Below are 21764 nucleotides of genomic sequence, written 5' to 3' on the forward strand. Positions count from 1 at the left end.
GTAAAAGTTCTCTTGTGCAAATAAACAGGGACACCAGTGTGACATCAGTAGGAAAACTTTCAGCTTCAGTCATCAAGGACATAGTCCCCCAAGTTCTTTGTGATTTGATGATCTGTCATTTTCTTCCAATCTTCTTTTCTCTGCTTAAGATCAGTTGCAGTAGGAGTCCAACAACTTGTGATAAAACAGCAAAGGCAAAATATTTCATCTGAGCTCTGAAATGTTAGTACAGTCTTAATATTGCTAATGGACGGCAAGTGATTTCTGCAGGAGTTAAGAAGAATCTAGAGTCACAAGCTGACCCAAGAAAGTAGGGTTTTTTAAAAAAGACATTCAGTTTTTAAAGCAGTTTTAGGTTCACAGCAAAATTTAGGGGGAGGTACAGAGAGTTTCCTTTTACCCTCTGCCCCTCATACGCACAGCCTCCCCGCTTCTCAACATCCCCTGCCAGCATGGGACATTTGTTACAGTTGATGGACCTACATGAACACATCATCATCACTCAAAGTCCCTAGTTTGCATTAGGGTTAATTCTTGATGTTTTACACCGTATGGGTTTGGACAAATATATAATAATAACATGTATCTACCATTATAGTATCACACAGAGTAGTTTCACTGCCCGAAAAACCCTCTGTGCTCCACTTATTCACCCTCCCTCACCCCAAGCCCTGGCAACCATTGAACCTTCTACCGCCTCCATAGTTTTGCCTTTTCCAGAATGCCATATAGTTGGCATCATACAGTATGTGGCTTTTTCAGACTGGTGGCTTTCAGTAATACTCATTTAAGTTTCCTCCACATCTTTTCGTGGTCTGATGGCTCAGTGCTTTTTAGTGCTGAATAATATTCCATTGTTTGAATGGATCACGCTTTATCCATTCACCTGAAAAAGACAATCTTGTTTGCTTCCAAGTTTTGGCAATTATGAATAAAGCTGTTATAAACGTTCTTGTACACAGCTTTGTGTGCACATGAATTTTCAACTCTTTTGGGTAAATACCAAGGAGTGCAGTTGCTGGATCATGTGGTAAGAATATGTTTAGTTTTGTGAGAAGCCACCAGACCGTCTTCCAAAGTGGTTGTATCACTTTGCATTCCCACCGGTGAGGAATGAGGGTTCCTGCTGCTTCCCACCCTCACCAGCATTTGGTGTTGTCAGTGTTCTGGATTTTGGCTGTTCTAATTGGTGTGTAGTGGTATCTCGTTTTTTTAATTTGCACTTCCCTGTTGACAGACGATGTGGCGCGTCTTTTCATGTGCTTATTTGCTATCTGTATGTCCTCTCTGGTGGGGTGTCTATTAAGGCTTTGGCCAAACTTCTAGTCAGGTTGTTTGTTTCCTTATTTTTGAAGGAAAGCAGTGGTGAGGGGTAAGTTAGTCTCTTCATCACCTAACCATCCAGATAAGCAGCTGTGCCTCAGGCCCCATGGTGCAGGAAAGCTCCCCCTTCCAGAACAGTTCTCTGGCTGGCACAAAGGTGACTCAGGGGCTGAGGACACAGCCTTGGAGACCCCTGACTTTGTGCCCTTTCCTGCTAGATGGCCTTAGGCAAGTTACTTCACATCTCTTACAATTAGGTTTCATTTCCATAAAAATTAGGATCCTAGTCCTCACGTCTAAGGGTTTGTATGGATTAAATAAGATAACACAGACAGTGCTCCAGCATAGCGCCTGACACGGAGGGTAAGGGTTCAGGAAACGTTACTTGTTATTAATAAGAAGAACCATTGTATGGAATTATTAAGTGAAACTGGGTATTAAGAACAGGAGTGTTGGCCAATACAGTTTGTGTATTAGTTTGCTAGGAACGCCAGAATATTAACGATGGTGTAGCTTCAGTAACAGAAATCTATTTTCTCACCCTTCTGGAGGACGGAAGTCCAAGATCAAGGTGTCGCCAAGGTTGGTTTCTCCTGAGGCCTCTCTTCTCGGCTTGCAGATGGCCGCCTTCTCACTGCCTCTTACACAGTCTTCTTTCTGTGTGTATCTGTGTCTAAATTTCCTCCTCTTATAAAAACATCAATTGTATTGGGTTAGGGCCCACCCTGATGACCTCATTTCAACTTCATTACCTCTTTAAAGACCCTGACTGCAAACTCTCACCTGCTAAGGTGCTGGGGGTCAGAACTTCAGTATGTGAATTTTGAGGGGACACAATTCAATCCATAACAGTCTGGAAAAATCTACATGCTTTAGTTGGGCTTTTCAGGGAAGTGAGATAAGTTTTGAAGAGACCAGGGAAAGAAATTGTGTCTGCTCGATACACTCTGAACTCTGCTTTGCAGGGCTTGGCACGTGAGGGAGCTGGCACTGTTAAATGGAGCAAACAAAAGCTGCCTTGTTGAATGGAATCGTCTCACACCAAACAGCTGCCGAAACACACAGCCCCATGTGTTGTGGGTTGAATTGTGTTCCCCCCAAATTTTTATGTTGGAATTCTAACCCCTATTATATCAGAATGTGGCCTTAATTTGGAGACAGGGTCCTTATAGAGGTTATCAAGTTTAAAATGAGGTCCTTAGGGTGTGCTCTAATCCAGTATGACTGGTGTCATAAAAGGCGGGAATTCGTAACCAGAGACACACGTTAGGAAGATGATCTAAAGACATATCTACAAGCCAAGAAAGAGGCCTAGAACAGCTCCTCCCCTCAGCCCTCAAAAGGAACCAGCCCTGCTGACACCTTGATTTAGGACTTCTACCCTCCAGAATTGAGAGAAAATGAATTTCTGTTGTTTAAGTTGTACTTTGTTATGGCAGTCCTTGCAGACTAATATACCACGCTTCCTTCATTTACTTAACAGTGATTTAATCCAATTTTATGGTGCACTAGACCTAAAGACACAATGATGAATAACATACATCTCCTTCCTACCCTTGTAGAAAGCTTGTAGAAAGCTTGTAGACTTTGGGGAGAAGCAATTATGTTAAAAATCATGTGGGTTTGTTGTGTCTAGTGTCCATTTCCTTGTTGGTTGGGAAATATGTTTTCTGCTTTTATTTTACTTCAGTGGCAAAACATTAATTTTGCTAAGAAGGAGTCATTTTCCATGAGGTGTGGGAAACGTTCAGCCTCCCTCAAGAGTCCTGCCTCCAGCCCTAGTTGCCTAACTCTTCTTCCAGTCTAGACACCCCCAGTCCTTCCTCCACACAGGATCAGAGTCTCGGGAAGGCAAACCAGTCTTGCCACAACTCAACCCACCCCATCCCTCTCTGGTTGAAAGCATTTCAGTGGACTTTCCGCTTTCCCAAGACAAGCGTAACTAGGTCTCCTGCTTCAGCCACGCTGGCCTTTCCTTCAAGAAGCTTGGTTTGCTGTTCCTTCTGCCTGAATCCATCTTCCTTCATTTCTTGACCTGGTCAATCTACCTCCCTTCAGATTTTGTCTAGTCATCATTCCTCCTAGAGAGCTTTCCTTACCCAACTTACCCCTTATAACTCTAGTACCATGTCCATCTATCTCCTTATCACAGTTGAGATTTTGTGTGTGTGTGCGATTGTTTGATAAATGTAAGCTCTCTGAAGTTGTGTCTATATCTGTTTACTAATATTCTCAATGCTTGGACACATAGCTGGGGCTCAGTAAATATTGACTGAATGAATAAATGGGTGAGTGGGTCAATACTCGCCTATAGAATTTCCAATTTGGGAAACAAGCTATAGTATTTGAAAAATAGTAAAGTATTAGTGAATGTGAGCAAAGTCAGTACAAATTTGAGTATTATTATGGAAATAATTTTTTTGCAAAGTTGATATTAAGAAGCTCTTCTTATGTCTGAAAGTGAATTTCCTCTTATTACTCTTTGAACAGATTTCTTATATATTTACTAAACATTCTATTCACTAAAAAAAACTCTCATACATGTTTAGAGAATTTTTAAGTAATTCTAATCCTCTCTTTCTAAACAGCTGGACACCAGTTGACTGGTGACAAATTCCTAGATTTCACTGCTAGACCAAGGTTTTTCTAGGCCTTCTGCATTTAATTTAAATTAGTTGAATATTGAATTTGAAGGACTATAGAGCAAAGGTGCATCTGCTCAATAATCGATCTACCAAAAGTTTACTGGCTTTTGCTGGCATAAAGAAGAGTATGAGTCTAGAGGCCCAGGCCTGGAGGAGCTGGTGATCTACCCCAGGACACATAAATGAAAACAGATATTGCAGTGCAGCAAGATAAGTGCTGCCAGAGGAATGCACAAAATGCTGTGAACCCTACCCAGCATATGGAAAATACAGATTTATACAATCGCCCCAACTCTCCACATTTCACTAAGAATCACAATTGGAGAAGGAAATATCCTGAACAGGGCAAGACTTAATTACACCGTTTTTCGTTAGCAGAACAAACAGTTTTATATTCGTCCTTCCTTACCTTTTAGCAAAAGTAAGCTGATGTGTTTCCTTATTTTGTTAGCTTTCATGAGAAAAATCACTTCCTCTCTTCTTGTCATCTCTCCCCCTTCCTCTGTCTGCCAATGCCTTTTCCCCTGTGTATAATTGTTTTTTCACTTTATGGTTGGTCTTTTGGCACAGGGTTCCCTAAGGGAGGCAAATTAGTATTCGCTGAATCACCTGACTTTTCAGTATATCCTCCTTGATTTCTAGCTTTCTTAAAAATACAAAATAAGTAATACCCTATATAGATATTTAAGAGTTTGGAGTGAGTAGGGAAGCCAGAATCTCAAGATACAGTTTCAGTTTTTCAATTAGGTTTGGAGTATATATAATGCAGTTATCTAAACAAATTGGGATAGTGAATTAAAATTTTAACCCAGTCAACACAAATTTTCTTTTAGCTACAAGCATAATTTATTACTAGCTGCTCCTACTCTGAACCCCCATTGGTAAAATTGTTCAGATGAAAAACAATAAAAACTGTTTTTTAACCTGATATATTTTTTAATCTATCAGTTGAATTACATTCTGAAAATATTAGCAAGTAAAACTATTATAAAGTATCTGCATTCATAATTTATAGAAAGTAGACTTTCTTGTTATGTAATTATTTAACAAAAGACACCACTTCCTGAGAATAGAGGCAGCTAAGTAGGTGACCTGCTGGTGGATTATGGCCTCTTTTGCTCATTAGGTGGCTGTTTCCTTGGGCCCCAGCAATGACACTTTAGCCAATCATACGTAGAGAGTTATGTGATAAGCCAAATGGTCATTCATTCAATCGTTCACCCATTCAACTAACATTTATTGAGTTCACTCTGTGTGCTAGGCTCTGTTCTAGGCTCTAGGGAAACAGCAGAGAATACAGCTGGCAAAGTACCTGCCTTCGTGGAACTTACATTCTAGTAGGTAAAACAGACCATAAATATATAAACAAATAACCATCAACTCTAGTTGGCATTGAGTGTTATGAAGAAAAAAGCAGAGGAAGGGGTCAGAGCTGATGAGAGATGATGTTTTAAATAGGATGAACAAGGAGGGCTCTCTGAGGATTTGACATTTAATTGGAGACCTGAAGGACATGAGAGCCATTAAATAGGGGAAGACTGTCCTATGCAGGGGACAGAGCAAACGTGAAGGCACTGAGACAGGAGTATGCCCAAGATCCAGTGTGCAGAAACCTTTTCTTTTTTAATCAAACTAAGAGCATATATTCCAAATTCATTTCAAAGGGCATAAAACATACTTTAGCTTGTGAGTTACTCAGTGATTCATTAGTTATGAGAGGAGCTCAATATAGATTTGTCTACCCAGAGAGACTTAAAACATTCATTTTCTACTAATTTGTACCTTCCAGCAGCTAGTGTGAATATGTGCAGGAGAGCAGGGCATCAGGAGAAATTCAGGCCAGTGAGAAGGGACAGAATTTTCTGGGTGGAGCTTCTGGGTGGACCCTTAAAAGGGATACATTCACCTGGCATGTGCGTTTTGCCCTGCACCATTCCCCACTTCCTATCCTGAACACAGATATGATGCTAGAGGCAAAGCACTTATCTTGCAACCACCTGGCAGCGAGCATGAGGGACAAAAGTCACATCTGAAGGATTGCTGAACAGAAGGGCTAGAAAAAGTCCAGGATCCTGAGGGCTGCCCTGATGCCCCAGAGCCATCAGTCCACAGGCTTCTTGTCTGTGGGGGAGAAACCAAAAGAAACCTGACGTGTTAAGCCAGTCTGTGGGGTGTTCTGTTACTCTCAGCCAAGAGAGAGACTCATTTACGTTACACAGGGATGGATTCTTCCAGATTTGAAGGTGGACTTGATTATTAATAGAATGTGCAGGAGGGTTACTGAAAAAAAATTAGCCCCTAAATCAAAACTCATTGGCTGTACTTCACCAGGAAGGAGAAAGTTGTTGAAAAGGAATCTCGTTCTTTTTAATTTCCACAAGGTCTAGGGAAGAGTCCTTTGTATTGGAAGCAGGGGGCCCTGGAGCCTGACAACACTGATCTTGACCGTAGAGTTCAACTTTAACATCTGCAGATGAAAATGACTCAGACCCAACTTTCCCGTTATTGTTCAAGTGTCTTAAGTGCAGCTCAGTGGTGTAACACGATTCCTGTGTTATAAAACTGAAGGTGTATATATGTAGATACTTACAGCACTTTTGTCATGTTTAATTCTGAAAGCTGTCTTTGCACAACTTTCCACGTATGAACGGGTGAGGAATTAAAGCCTGTTCTCACAAGTGTGTGAGATGAGAATCTAGCTGTGAATGCCCACATAGCACTTTGAGATAATTCTGCATAATGTTCTAGAAAAATCTTGGAAATTCTAGATAATATGTAATCAATATTCAATGAGTTGTAGCCTTTTTTAAAAGTTTGTCTTACTGCTCAGTCATTGTTTGCTCAGATAATTCAAATTAATCAAAATCTGAGCACAGTTATAAATTAGGAAACTTATTTGCTAAGAGGAATAAAAATGATTATGATGGAATCCAAAGGACAGCACAGGTGATCTTAGGCTTGGACTGTACACCCATTTGAGCAGTATGTGTGAGGTACGTAGAAAGGTTTAAAGTACCATGCAAATTTAGGCTTATTTTTATTGTCGGTTGGTGAATTCAAGGTCTAGAATATTTTTTAGAGGATGAGCTTACTTTATCCTTCAAATGCCCTAGCAATGGAAGGAGTATTGGCAAAATAGGATTCTTTTAAAATTAATACTGTATCTAAGTGCTTTTATTTTTCAATAAAAGCACTGATATGCATTCTAAATGTTCTTTCATAGAAGCTACAAGATATATTACTTACATATCACAGTTTCGAATTTTTAAAAGAAGGTTACAGAAATGCTCTGTATGTGCTGATGTTTCAGTGGTTGTATGCTAATCCAAATTTATATACAGATTAGTATCAGTCACAGTGATCTGTAATTTGCTGAATTTTAAAGGCAGGGTACGGCTTCGGATATTTGGTTGTGAGTGGGAGAAAACCCAACTTAAAAAGGCATAAGAAAGAAAAGAGAATTTCTTAGTTCACTTAACTGAAAGATCCAGGGGGACTGGCAACACTGGTCCCAGGAGCTCAAACAATGTCATCTAGACCTAACCTCTCTTTCTTCCCTTGGTTGTGCTGTCTTCCATTTTTACTTAATTTTCAGCTGGGCCAAGCTGGCATCCTAATAGTTGGAAGTCCATTTCTAAGTCTCTCCAGAGCTTAAATAAATAAATAAATAAAATAACTGAGAATTGAGTCTCACTGGAAGAGTTAAGGATCACTGTTGAAACTAACCACCGTGGACAGAGGGATTCCACCTTCTCGTTGGCCACGTTTGGACCACATGCCCAAACTTAGACCTGGGGTTTGTGTCAGCTCACCAAACCACATGGACCAAGATGGGGAGTGAACACATGTCCAAGGCAAGTTTTGGTTGTATTACTGGAAGAAGTGGGAAAGGATGGTGGGTAACTAAAATCAAGAAACGTCCATGATCAGCTCAAAAGTACTTTGTGTATCCAACACCTCTAATTACACTGTTTTGTCATTTTTTTTTCTCTATTCCCTACTAGATTGTAAACTCCTTAAAAGAAGGGAACATGATTATTTGATTATGGCCGCCTCTTCCCTCCTGATTTTCTACTTAGGACAATGCCTAGCATATATCTGGCACTTATCAAATGATTTTTGAGTGAATGAATTGTAGTTGATACCAGCAAGAACGCTTCAAGTTATTACTTGAAGTAACAATGAGATGAGTGCTATTAAAAGGCTTACTTACTTTCAATTCATACCACTTCCTGTTTCTCTTTAAGGCACACTAAGCATCATAAATGTGGTCTGAAATAATCTAACATTTATAAGCTATTAAGATTCCTTTGTAGGTTTGTGGACACAATATTCCCCAAACATAGGACAGAATTAAATACACCCATATTTGCACTTAATGACGGAAAAAAAACAGACAAGGACAAGAAATATAGCCATTAATATTAGAGAGTAACTTTATAAATTATTTATTTATTTTTTGAGGTTTTTAAAATTGTGGTAAGAAGCACATTACATAAAATTTACCATCTGGCCCACTTTTAAGAGTACAGTACAGTAATGTGAACTGTGTGCACATCACTGTGCAACAGATCTCTACAACTTTTCATCTTGCAAAACTGAAACTCTGTGCTCATTGAAAAACAACTGCCCTCCCCGCCCCGCCCCCAGCCCCTGGCAACCACCATTCTTTCTGTTTTTGAGTTTGACTACTTGTAGATACCTCAGTTAAATGGAGTCACTTATGTGTATTCATCTTTTTGTGACAGTCCTATTTCACTTAGCATATAAGGTTCTCAAGGTTCATCCATGTTGTAGCACAAAACAGAATTTCCTTCTTTTTTAAGGCTGAATAATATTTCATTGTATGTATATACAACATTTTCTTTATCCATACATCACCCGATGGACATTTAACTTGCTTCCACCTCTTGGTAATTGTTAATAAAGCTGCAGTGAACATCAGTGTGCAAATACTTCATTGAGAGCCTGTTTTCAGTTTTTTTTTAATGTGTATACTGAGTTGAGATTGCTGGATCGTACAGTAAATTATGTTTTTGATTTTTTTGAGGAACCACTATACTGTTTTCCATAGCAGCTGCACCATTTTATATTCCCACCAACAGTATACAAGCGTTCCAATTTCTCCACATCCTCACCAACACCTATTATTTTCTGTTGGTTTGTTTTGTTTTTTGTTAGAGGGCATTCTAATGGGTATGAGGTAATATCTCATTTTGGTTTTGATTTGTGTTTCTCTGATTATTAGTGGGTCATCTTTTCATATGCTTGTTGGCCATTTGTATGTCTTCTTTGGAGAAATGTCTATTCAAGTCCTTTGCCCATTTTTCAAATCAGGTTCTTTTTCTGTTGATGAGTTATGGGAGTTCCTTATAGATTCTGGACATTACCCCTAATCAGATATGTGGTTTTGCAAGTGTTTCCTTCCATTCCATAGGTTGCCTTTTCACTCTGTTCATTGTTCTTTGCTGTGAAGAAGTGTTTAAGTTTGCTGTAGTGTTATTTGTCTTGTTGCTTTTGTTGCTTATGCTTTTGGTGTCATATCTGAGAAATCATTGCCAAATCTAATGTCATGAAGCATTACCCTGTGTTTTCTCCTAAGAGTTTTATAGTTTCAGATCTTACCTTTAGGGCTTTAATGAGTTAATTTTGTATATGGTGTAAGGTAAGGGTCTAACATCATTCTTTAGCATGTGGTTATCCAGTTTTCCCAACACCATTTGTTGAGGAGACTGTCCTTTTCCCACTGTGTAGCTTTGGCTCTCTTGTAGAAGGTCATTTGACCACATACATAAGGGTTTATTCCTAGGTTCTGTATTACGTACCATTGGGCTGTGTGTCTGTCTTTATGCCCCTACCACACTGTTTTGATTACTCTAGCTTTGTGATATGTTTTGAAGTCAGGAACTGTGAGGCCTCCAGCTTTGTTTTTCTTTCTCAAGATTATTTTCATTATTCAGAATCCTTTAAGAGTCTAGATGGATCTTGGGATTTTTTTTTCTTTTTTTTTTTGGCATTGAATCTGTAGATCACTTTGGGTAGTATGGACATCTTCACAGTGTTCTGACTTCCAATCCATTAACATGGAATGCCTTTTCATTTATTTGTGTCTTCTTTAATTTTTTTTAAAACAATCTTTTGTAGTGTTTAGTGTACAAGTCTTTTACTTCCTTGGTTAAGTTTATTCCTATATTCTTTTTGATGCTATTGTAAATAGAATTGTTTTCTTAACTTCTTTTTTCAGATTGTTCTTGTTGGTATAGAAATGAAATGGATTTTTGTGTGTTGATTTTGTATCTTGCAAATTTGTTGAATTTGGTCATTAGTTCTAATAGTTTTTTGAGGGAAATCTTTAGGGTTTTCTACGTATAAGATTATGTCATCTCAAACAGAGATAATTTTACCTCTCCATTTTCGATTTGCATGCCTTTTATTTCTTTTTCTTGCCAAATTGCTCTGGTTAGAACTTCCAGTACTGTGTTGAACACAAGTGGCAAAAATGGTCATCCTTGCCTTTTTCCTTATGTTAGTGGGAAAATTTTCATTTTCCACTGTTGCATATGCTGTTAGTTGTGAGCTTTTCATATATGGCCTTTATTATGTTGAGGTGATTTCCTTCTGTTTGTAGTTTGATGAGTGCTTTTATCATGAAAGGATGTTGAATTTTGACAAATGCTTTTCTGCACCAATTGAGATTATCACCTAGGTTTTTTCTTCATTCTATTAACACGATGTATTACATTAATTGATTTTGTTATGTTGAAGCATCCTTGCATTCCAGGAATAAATCCCACTTGGTCATGATGTATAATCCTTTTAATGTGCTGTTGAATTTGGTTGATAGTATTTTGTTGAGTATTTTTGCATCAGTATTCATCAGAGATATTGGTCTGCAGTTTTCTTTCTTGTAGTATCTTTGTTGGGTTTTGGATTTCAGGGTAATGCTGACCTCATAAAATCAGTTTGAAAGTGTTCCCTCCTCTTTAATTATTTGGAAGCATTTAAAAAAGATTATTATTTATTCTTCTTTCAGTGTTTGGTAGAATTCTCTGGTGAAGCCATCTGCTTCTGGGCTTTTCTTCGTTGGGAGCATTTTGATTTCTGATTCAACTTCCTTACTAGTTATAGGTCTGTTTAGATTTTTTTTATTTCTTCATGATTCAGTCTTGTTTGTTTCTAGGAATATATTTACTTATTCTAGGTTTCCTAATTTGTTGGCATGTAATTGTTCGTAATAGTTTCTTATGATCTTTTTTCTTTTTGTGGCATCAATTATAATGTCTCATCTTTCATTTATGACTTTTATGATTTGACTCTTACCTCTTTTTTTCTTAACTAGTCTACCTGAAGTCTTTTTTTCAATTTTGTTTATCTTTTCAAAAATCAGTTCTTAGTTTTGTTAATTTTTTCTATTGTTTTTCCATTCTCTGTTTTGCTTATTTCTGCTAATCTTTGTTATTTCCTTTGTTTTGCTAACTTTGGGTTTCATTTGTTCTTTTTGTAGTTCCTTAGGGTGTAAAGTTAGGTTGTTAACTTGAGATCATTTTTTAAAATATAGGCATTTACCATTGTAAACTTCCCTCTAATATTGCTTCTGCTACATCTCATAAGTTTTAATATATTGTGTTTTCATTTTCATTTCTCTCAAGATATTTTCTAATTTCCCTTGTGATTTCTTCTTTGACCCACTGAATGTTCAAAAATTTTATTTAATTTTCACATTTTTTGTGAATTTCCTATTGATTTCTAGTTTTGTTGCATATCAGAAAAGATACTTGGTGTGATTTGAATGTTCTTAAATTTGTTAAGACTTGTTTTGTGGCATAACATGTGATCTGTGCTAGAGAATGTTACTTGTGTGCTTGAGAAGAATATATACTCTGCTTCTATTAGATGGAGTGTTTTGTATCTGTCTGTTAGATCTGGTTAGTCTATAATGTTATTCAAGTCCTCTGTTCCCTTATTGATCTTCTGTCTGGATGGTCTATCCATTATTAAAAGTGCAGTATTGAAATCTCCTACTATTATTGTGTTACTGTTTATTTCTCCCTTCAATTCTGTCAGAAATTCTGTTTGCTTCATATATCTGGTGCATATACATTTATAATTGTTATAGTTTCCTAGTGAATTGGCCCTTTTTTCCTGCTGTAATGTCTTTTGTCTCCTGTGACAATTTTTTGGGGGGGTAATTAAATTTATTCATTCATTAATTTTTTTATAAATGGAGGTGCTGGGGATTGAACCCAGGACCTTGTGCATTCTAAGCATGCACTCCACCACTGAGCTTTACCCTCCCCCCTTCTTGTGACAATTTTTATCTTGAAGTCTATTTTGTCTGATTTAATACAGCTACTGCCTCTGCTCTCTTGGTTACCACTTATGTGGAATATTTTTTGCATCCTTTCATTTTCAGTCTATGTATGTCCTTAAAGCTTAAGTAAGTCTCTTACAGACAGCATAAAGTTGGATCTTGTTTTTTATTTCCTTTTACTATGTCTTTTGATTGGGAAGTTTAATCCATTTACATTTAAGATAGTTACTGATAGAGAAAGACTTACTCTTGTTATTTTGTTAATTGTTTTCTGTGTATTTTTTAGTTATTTTCTCCCTCTTTCCCTCTATTGGTGCCTTCTTTTGTGTTTTATTGATATTTTTGAAGAGACATGCTTTAGTTCTTTTCTCATTTTCTTTTGTGTATCTTCTGTAGATATTTTCTTTGTGATTAATGGAAACTACATAAAACATCTTATTGTTATAACAAGCTATTTTAAACTGATAAAACTTAATATTAATCATATACAAAACTCTACTCTTTTATATCTCTCCCCAGTTTTGTTACTAATGTCACAAATTACAACTTTTTATATTTTGTGTTGATAACATACTTTTATAGTTAGTTATTTTTTATGCTTTTATCATTTATTACAGGATTTTGTATTTGTCTATTTACCTTTACCAGAGAGCTTTGTATTTTTATATTTTCATGTCATTTCATGTGCTGTGCAAGTCATTCACTTTAAAAGAAAAGTGTCTCTGTGTGTGCATGCATGCGTGTGTGTGTGTGTGTGTGTGTGTGTTTTAATTGGCTGTACTCAAAGTCCTGGTACTTTAGTAACCTCAGAGTTTGTTTTTGTTCTTTTTTTTATATTGCTGTTGTCTTTTTAAATTACTATGGTCTTTTCCTTTAAGCTTGAATCATTTTTGAGGTGCTTTCAGTCTCTTGCTGGATTTTTTTCCCAGAACTTCAGGCAACTCAAACCTAGCCTCTGAACTTAGCAGCAATAAATTCCAATCTTCATGTCTTAAAAAGACTTAACAACTGAAGTTCTCAAATAAGTTGTTTTCTCCGCAGCCCATTCCTGTCTTTGATTGCTCAGTCCAGAACCCCATCAAATGAAACATCTTCCAAGATCCATTTTATAGTGAACACCTGGCTGGACCATGCAGTGGCATGGTGGCATGGTCCTCTGCAGTGGCATGTACTGTTTTAGAAAGCAGAGGTCCTGGAATCCTGGAGATTTTCTGCAGAGGAGCTTTATGACATCATTTCCCAGAGAGATCCAAGACTGGAGGACAGTCCTTCATCTAATGAACCTTGTGGAACTCAAATGGGAAACTCAACTTTCTCAAAGTCTAAAGCATAATTGCATTATGCAGATAATGAAAGATTTAAACAGTTTGGGTTTATTTATTTATGTTTTTAGTTTACTTCAGATCACAAAGTTATAAGTAACAACATAAAGGCTCAGTCCTGAAAATATATTGAAATAATTTTCTAAAAAGAGTTGCCATGTTTATCAATTTTTTAGGTGTGAGGACCTGTTAGCACTAGTGTCTATTTTCTGGCTGCCATTCAAACTGTAGATGAAGTTTTAGGTACTTTTTTTTACAAAATGCTCTCCAATAGTCCCTGCCTTAGTCATATGGATTATTGGTGAAATTATTGGGCAGCTTTTGCTAATAATTATCTAGGCTTCTTAACTTAGAATTCAGCACTTTTACAACATTCTGGAAAGGTTACATAGCTCACCAGACAAGATAATTGCATGCCCTGTATTGCAGAGTTGCCTTACCTGAGTAAATGCAAATGCAATAAATAAATGAACCAGAATGGAAACTGAATGCAGCAATCAAATTAGGATCCAAGCCACACTAGTTAGCGCTTGTTTTTCTACCTCGAATCCACCTGCTTGCTACATTCTCCCTTCTCTTTATCCAGCCCTGATCTCTCCCACATTGGAAAAAGGACATGAGGTACTCTTCTTGTGGCCCCGGAAGGATGTGAGCTCTTTATTTTTTGACCTCATCACACTCTGTACCTCTCACAGAGGTCCCCTCCATCGGTGCTGTGTTCTGCTTATCTGTGTGCATCTTATCCTTGCCCTCACCAGCTATGCTGGAAGATGTCAATTTAATAATAAAACTGCCCATGTTTTGCAGTGTCTCTCAGTGTTGATCGCCACACATGTTTCCAGGTGCAAAGATGTGTTTGACTCTTAGGTGTGTGGTTCCTGGATGAAATTCCATCATTTTCTTCTTTCCTAAAAATCTGCAGCTCACTTTGGTATATCATCTCCTTGAAACAATTTCCTCATAAACGTCAAGGAGTTGGTGATTCGTTTTTATGGGGGAAGTATTTGTCTTGTTTAAAGTCTAAGGAAGCCAGTGTTTGTTCTTAAGAAAAAGAAGTCCCTTGAAATGGAAGGATACAACTTCAGGGGTTAATGAAATATGCAGAGGATAAGGGAGGATAAGGGATGCCATGTTCGCTCCTGTGGCAGAGGAACATTGAGCCTTAGTCATATTCTCTTATTTCTAATAGTAATTTATACATTTTTTGTCATAAAAATGAAAATCAAACAAAGCAAAACAGTGGCAGTGCTTTGTAAATGTTGACATACCCTGGAAATGCATCTTCAAGGGCTGGCAACAACGGGACATATGTATCCACAGCTGGCATGGGAATCCCATTCCTATTTGATAGGGCAAATTTTAGCAGCCCCATTTGATAGAAGAGAAAACTGTGTTCACCGAGTTCACCCCAGCTACTCCAAGGGAGAGTTCTATTTCTGGCACAGGTCTCTGATTCCCTCTCCTTGACTGTGCCCACCACCCACCCTCTTTCTGGAGGAGAATCTGGTCTTTACAGAAATCACGAAGGTCCCCAGAGCTGGAGGTCGTGCTCTGGTCACAGACTTTCATTCCAGCCTGAATGTAGCCTTTCAGAAAGATGCTTGGCACTGCTGGCCCCTGTCTCCCAGGCCTTTCCCCAGTGCATGTGTGTGCACGCGCGCACACACACACACACACACACACACAGCCTACAGAACAAAGAGCAGGGTGTGGAGTCCCTGCCTTCCCCACCTTCACATTCCCACAGGGCCAGCCAGGATTCCGTGCTGTGGGAGCCAGGATCTCCCTGCCACCCCAGCAGGCATGGGCGGCTGCCACATCATCACCTCGGCACCTCCCACGGTGCTGGACTAGTCTCCAGGGCTTGTTGGCCCCTGCTTCTCCCTCCCCCTGGGAAAACTCACCCGGTCTGCAGGCCCTGCCAGTGTAGTAAATATTTATTAGAGGAAGTGGTGACTAGCATTTAGTTATTGGGTATCTGCTCTATTCAACATATAATATTAATAATAATCATTACAGGTTCCTGGGCACTCACTATGTATGTGAACTGACTCTAATAAAAATCACAGTAACTCTAAGTATTGTAGTTATTTTATAGACAAGAAAGGACAAATAGCCTAAGGACCTTGCTCAGGTTTATACAAGAGTGTGAGTGACAAACCCTGGTCTGTTTCACTGAAAAACCACCCAGCTGTAGGCAGGGCGCTGGGATGTTGTGAAGGCTATTGGCCTGTATACAGTTAACTGTCATACCAGGTATGACGTGTTGAAGTGTGTCCCCACCCCCCAAAGAAAGATATGTTCAAGTCCTAATCCCCAGTACCTCAGAATGTGACCTCATTTGGAAATAAGGTCATTATAGATGTAACTAAGGTAAGGTGAGATCAGATTTAAGTAGATTGAATCCTTAATCCAATATGACTGGTGTTCTTATACAAAGAAAAGAAGGCAGCCATGTGTTGATGAAGCCGATGGAGTGATGCGGCCACAACCCAAGGAATGCTCAAGACAGCAGAAGCTGGGAGAGACAAGAAGGATCCTCCCTGTAGGTTTCTGAGGGTGCACAGCCCTGCTGACACCTGGAGTTCGGCCTTCTGGCCTCCAGGACAGTGAGACAAGAAATTTCTGCTGTTTTAAGCCACCGAGTTTGCGCCACTTTGTTGTGGCAGCCCCAGGAACACAATATTCCAGGTAGAATGAAGAGTGGTTATTCACAGAGGCCTATAGCAAGTACCTTGGGAATTTGTCTTTTATATAGGAAAACTGGGCAGGCCTGGGAAAGGGAAAGCAAAGCTTGCTGCCTTTGTCCCTAGTCTTAAAGGGTGAGTAGGCTTCCGGAAGTGAAGGCGGGGGTCGGAGGGGCTGCAGGGCACAGCTGGCCAGTGGAAAGGCACAGCTCAAGCCCAGAGGAAGGAGCGTCTGGGATGGGCCTGTGTGAGTGAGGCTGAGTGGGGTGATGTGGAGCTCGGCAGCTGGCGGGGAGCAGTTGTCAGGCTATGTCTGCCCCCAGCGTTGCCCAGCACGCACCTTTCAGTGAGGGGCCCAGGTTGTCCCCTCTGGGCCAGGACCCACCTCTCTTCTACCACACTCACCTCGATCCAGCCTGCTTTCCGCCTGTTTTTATGACGGCACAGCCCTGCTCTGTGGTCTCTGTCTTGTTGCTCAGTCTAGTAGCTGGGTCTTCTGGGGCAGGGCCTTCCATTCATTTGCTGGTCCCCTCACAGCTACTCAAGTCCTTCCTCTGACCTGGTATCTGGGCCCTGGACCTTCCCTCAGTCTGGTCAGCCCCAGCCTGGACCCGCACCCTCCCAACCATTGTCACCCCTCTACTGAGCCTCTGGGACACCAGCCCGCCCAGCGGTGCCCTCTGCCCTGCTGGCCCTGCCTCTCTGGCCCCGTGGATGGCCTGGTTCCAGGTCCCAGCTCGTCCTGGCCGCTCCAGCAGGCTCTGCCCTGAGTGAGCCCAAAGGTTTGTGAGCTGGAGCGTGACACGGTCCAAACCGTAGCTCCGGCTGCTGCGTCAGTGCTGAACTGAAAAACAGATCATGTGGAAGCTGGGTCTGGCAGGAGTGGGCTGCTTAATGAGTATTTGTTTTGTAAATGAACAGATAAAGGGGAAACAATGTGAAGATTCCAGTGATTGTCCAGGATGGAGGTACTGGTACCTCAGTGGGGCCTTGTCCTGGTTCAGATACAGACTGCAGCAGGACTGGGGAGTGAGGCGGGGACTGGGGGGGAGGGGGCCAGGATGTAGTGGGGAGAGTGAGGGCTTTGCTGTTCAACAGTCTGGCTTCAGTCCCGGCTCTGCTGCCTTCTGGCCAGTGTCTTGGGTAAGTGGCCTCACCTCTGAGCCTTGGCTTCCTCCCCACGGTGTTATTAACATCCACCTCTCAGAGTAACTGGGAAGAGTCAATGTGGAGCAGGTGATCTGTAATGTTTGTGGCGACCTGCATCCAGGAAATGGGTCGGCGGATGGTGGGACCCTCGCCCCAGGTTCTGATTCCTTGGAAGAGGAATCAAAAGAATAAGGCATCACCCAGGTTCTCAAGGGTTTAGAACACCTGGAGAAGGGGGTTACATGGCAGGAACACAGGCTCAGGAAATAAAACAAGGCTCCAATAAACAGGACCAGTCCAGTGCCTTGCCCAGGACTGGCATTTACTAAGTAAAGATGGTTGAGAAAAGAAGACCCGTATGAGTGACCAGATCTGGGGTGCCACATGAGAGCAAGGCCAGCTGGACTATCAGATGCATATCATTGTGCCCAATCCCAAGGTGCTGGGTCCACACTGGCTGTTGGGTCTGCAGGGCTAGTGTGAATCCAGTGGCTCTAACTGTGGGAGCAAAGGGCCTTGAAGGATGGAAACTGCGCTGGGAAAATCGCGGTGGGAGTCAGGCTGGAGAAGTAGGGGTGGGTGAGAGTAGAATTGTCAGGGGTTAGGCCAGAAGACATGGTGGGAAGGAGGAAAGGAAGTGAGGATGATTCAGGCATTTGTAACCAGTATGAGTGCCTCGGGGGCACTGGGTGCCTTCAGGGGTAACCTGACCATGGCCTGCGGGCAGAGGCCTTGGAGTGGGAGCGAGGATTCTTGTACCACTGGGTGTGGAGAAGGCTAGGCTGCTCTCCTGTTTATCCACACGGGCAAGCCAGGCCCGATCCTGGCCGCGTGCCCGGGTCCCTTAGCAGCAAAGGAGCCCCTCTCAGTGACACAGCATGCTGCATTCACTTTTTCAGAGGTTTTTGCTAAAAACGTGCACAATTCTAACTGAATAGAAATGAAATACCCCTCTGAATTCTAAAACAAAAACTTAACATTTATAGAAAATCCTTCACATGTAATGATCGAACAATGACCACGATAGTCAGAGACGAAAGTTAAGATAAAAGATCTAAATGGAGCTCCACCTATTCTGGACATAGCCCAGCAGAGACCTTTATGAGTCTCACTTGTTTTTAATGGGCTCTCAAGAAGATCCACGCTGGAAAAAATAGGAATAAGGAGGGGAAACTTGCCCTATCGGCTATTAAGTCATGCTTAGCACAAAGCCATCGTGCAGCAAGATGCAGGCGTACACAGAGCAAGGGAGCAGAATAGAGTCGGGTGGACAGACCCAGCGGCACACGGAAACGTCACACACCATAAAGCTGACACCACAAATCAACAGGATCATGGAGCCAATGAGCTGGGAAAGCTGGCTCTCTGAATGGAGAAAAATTAATCTACATCGCTTTTAATTCCACGAAAGGGTGGCCTACGTTTCCTACATGTGGAAGGTAAAACTCAAAAGTTAATGGAAGAAAATGAAGGAGAATGTTTTTCTGAAATAGGGGAAGGAAAATATTTCTAAAGTTGAATGTTAAGAACACAAAATTACAAAGGCAAAAAACCTGATGAATTTGGTTAGAGAAAACACCATGGACAAAATTAATCTAGCTGATGGAGACCATACTTGCAATGTCTAAAACTGACAGGGGATTAATAACTAGAAAACATAGTTTTTGCAAACTTGTTGCAAACAAGAAAACCCCAACAAAAATAAGCAAAGGGGAGTAACAATTTCCAAATAAGGAAATCCGAAAGGCAGCAAACGTGTAGACACCAAACATGTTAGTGATGAGAGGAATGCAGATTAAAACAGTACTGAGGCATTTTGTAGTTGTCATGGCAACAGATCAGCGTGGTGGGATGTGGAGATGCAGGTCCCACGCCCTGTTGGTGGCGTGCAGGTGTGGGAGCCATTCTGGGGATCTGTGGTCTATTTATACATAGTGCTCAGGCCTTTCGACGAGGATGACCACACATTTCAGTTTGCCTGAGACAGTTATGCAAACCTGGTGTCCTGGTGTAATTATTAATAGTGCCCCCTGTCATTCTCTAAATTGTCCTTGTTTGGATGATAAGTTATAAGGCCACCTTCCTGGGATCCAACAGTTCCTTGTAGTTACATGTCCTAGTGAAATTCTCAGGTCCATAAGAAACCTGAGTACGATATTTGTGGCATCCGTGGAGGTAACTTGAATGTCCAGCCTGGGAGGGAGGACAGGTGACACGTGGTGGATAGGCACATGAAGGATTAGACAGGGGCAAGGAGCAAGGGTTTAGATGAACCCACAGCAACATGGGTGGATAATAATAGTGGTGCTGAGTGAGGGAAAAAAATGAATCAGAAGGAGATACACAACTATGTATCAGTTATAAAACTGAAAGTATGTGTGTGTAAAACAATATACATTTTGCAGAAAATACATATATACAAAGAGATACACATTAAACACATTAGGATGATAAGGAAACGGAAAATGGGAATAAAAAGAGTAATTACAACATAAAGAGCTGGATTTTTTGTTTGTTTGTCTGGAGCAGAGAAAGGTCTATTGCTGGATTGAACAAGGAGAACTAGCAGCTCATCACCCCCTCCAGAAACCCTGAACTCCCTGGAGAGTTTCAGCTGGGGGCGGAGGGTCCCCAGGGCATGTGATCAGCTGTGCACATTATAATATGTAGACTCTTCAATAAAAGGTTTCTGGGATAAATGTTCAGTGAGTCACCCATTGCGACATCTTGGTTGCTACTGTTTGCTAAGAACTCAGCACTGTGGGGAGCTGCAAAGGAAAACATCCTGGTCCATTCAACCACAGTAACGGAATAAAAATATTGATTGAGTCTTGTGTGTCAGACACTGAAGTAGATACCAGGGAATAAGGAAAAATGTCTTCAAGGCGCTATAACCAAGTTCCTGCCTTAAATTAAAACACTTTTAACTAATGAAAAATTCTCTTTGATGTAACTAGCCATAACAGAACCAAGTAAGTGTTAGCTCAAACGTTTCGAGAGTTGGTACAGTATTTAGAGAGAATGGAGTTCATTCTTTAGGGGAAGCTTGAGTCCTAGCAGTGTTTTAAAAGAGGGGAAAGATGCCATTGCTGAAGATGGGAGTTTCTGGTAGAGAAAATGAGAGAAGCCAGGAAAGAATGGGGGTGTTTCCAGGGGCGGTAGGAGGGATGGGAGGGCAGGGGATGGGGGCAGGGGACGTGCTTGGACAGAACAGAGACCAGACTCGCACTCAGATACTGCAGGGATTAAAAACATTCAGATAAAAAGGCTTGCTGGCTGAGAGCACCTGGAAATCGTTAATAAAACAAAGTTTTCATTTGTTTCAGGGACACAAAGAGAACAGGAGCAGGAAATTTATGGCACTGAGATGACATCTGAGGGGTGATCATTCTTTTCAATTCGCATGGAAGAGAGAAGCCTGAGGGAGAGAGATTAGAGGCACATGTTGCTGTTTGTAATAAAAATCGCTCCTCTCCCCATCCTGGTTCTGAAACAACTGAGACAAACCCAAAAGCTTTACTGCTGATAAAGCCACTATTGGGGAGTGTGGCCTCGATTTGTTGGTGAGTGGACATTCTAAGAGCAAACCACAGGAGTAGATGAATGTGCCAGCTTGCAGAGACAGCCCTGTACCACACAGCTCTCCCAGACATGGCTGGGTCCTATCACATGTATGGTCTGAAGGGACAGCGCAGTCCTTTTTACAGGTAGGCTGGGGACGGACACACACACACACACACACACACACACACACACACACACACAGAACAGAGCTGTGTGTGACCAGCTCTCCCTCCAAACGCACCAGTCAGATATTGTGAGTTCTTCTCTATCGGGTCACAGGAAAACCCTACGTGTTCCCCTTGTCCCTCAGAGACAAGGAAATAGGCTGTTTTCCATATGAAAGCAGGATCTTCCTCAGTTATGGGGTCTTCTCAGTTGCAGGTTCTAGAAGACGGTGGCCAGGCCTTGGGACACAGGGAAGAGAACAGATGACACAAGAGCTCTGAGGTTCAGGAGCTCAGCGATCCTACCTGCTTCACCCCCAACCAACACTTGGCACCTGCCCTAACGTCTAGGAAATAGAGGACGTCAACCCCCATAAATTCCACTCTGAGACTTGTTAAAATGGCTTTTGGATTGCGAGTGAGCTGCTTTGCTTTTTCTTTATTAAAAATAATCTCAAAATGAAGGCAAGTCTTAGGAAATGCATGCCTACCATCCCAGACTTGCTGCTGGTGGGCCCAGGAAGAGAAACGTGTCCTTAGCCAGTCAGGTGTCTTAGAAGAAGAAAGCCACCTGTAGTGACTGTGACTCTGCCCCCAGG

The 21764-nt window shown here is 41.1% G+C and overlaps 1 long non-coding RNA gene across 2 annotated transcripts in view; it reads left to right on the forward strand.

Annotated features, from left to right (window-relative positions):
- The window catches only part of LOC123619802 (uncharacterized), a 36759-nt gene extending 15390 nt beyond the window's left edge, over positions 1-21369 (forward strand). Inside the window, exon 5 of one of the 2 annotated variants that reach the window (XR_006728499.2) lies at positions 20764-21369. This is a non-coding gene — a long non-coding RNA (uncharacterized LOC123619802). Of the gene's footprint in view, positions 1-7563; positions 14413-20763 lie in introns of those variants that run through there. The other variant, XR_012508520.1, reaches the window with a different exon arrangement.
- The last annotated feature ends 395 nt before the right edge of the window (positions 21370-21764 follow it).

Source organism: Camelus bactrianus, chromosome 8, assembly GCF_048773025.1.
Source record: "Camelus bactrianus isolate YW-2024 breed Bactrian camel chromosome 8, ASM4877302v1, whole genome shotgun sequence".
NCBI classification, from domain to species: domain Eukaryota; kingdom Metazoa; phylum Chordata; class Mammalia; order Artiodactyla; family Camelidae; genus Camelus; species Camelus bactrianus.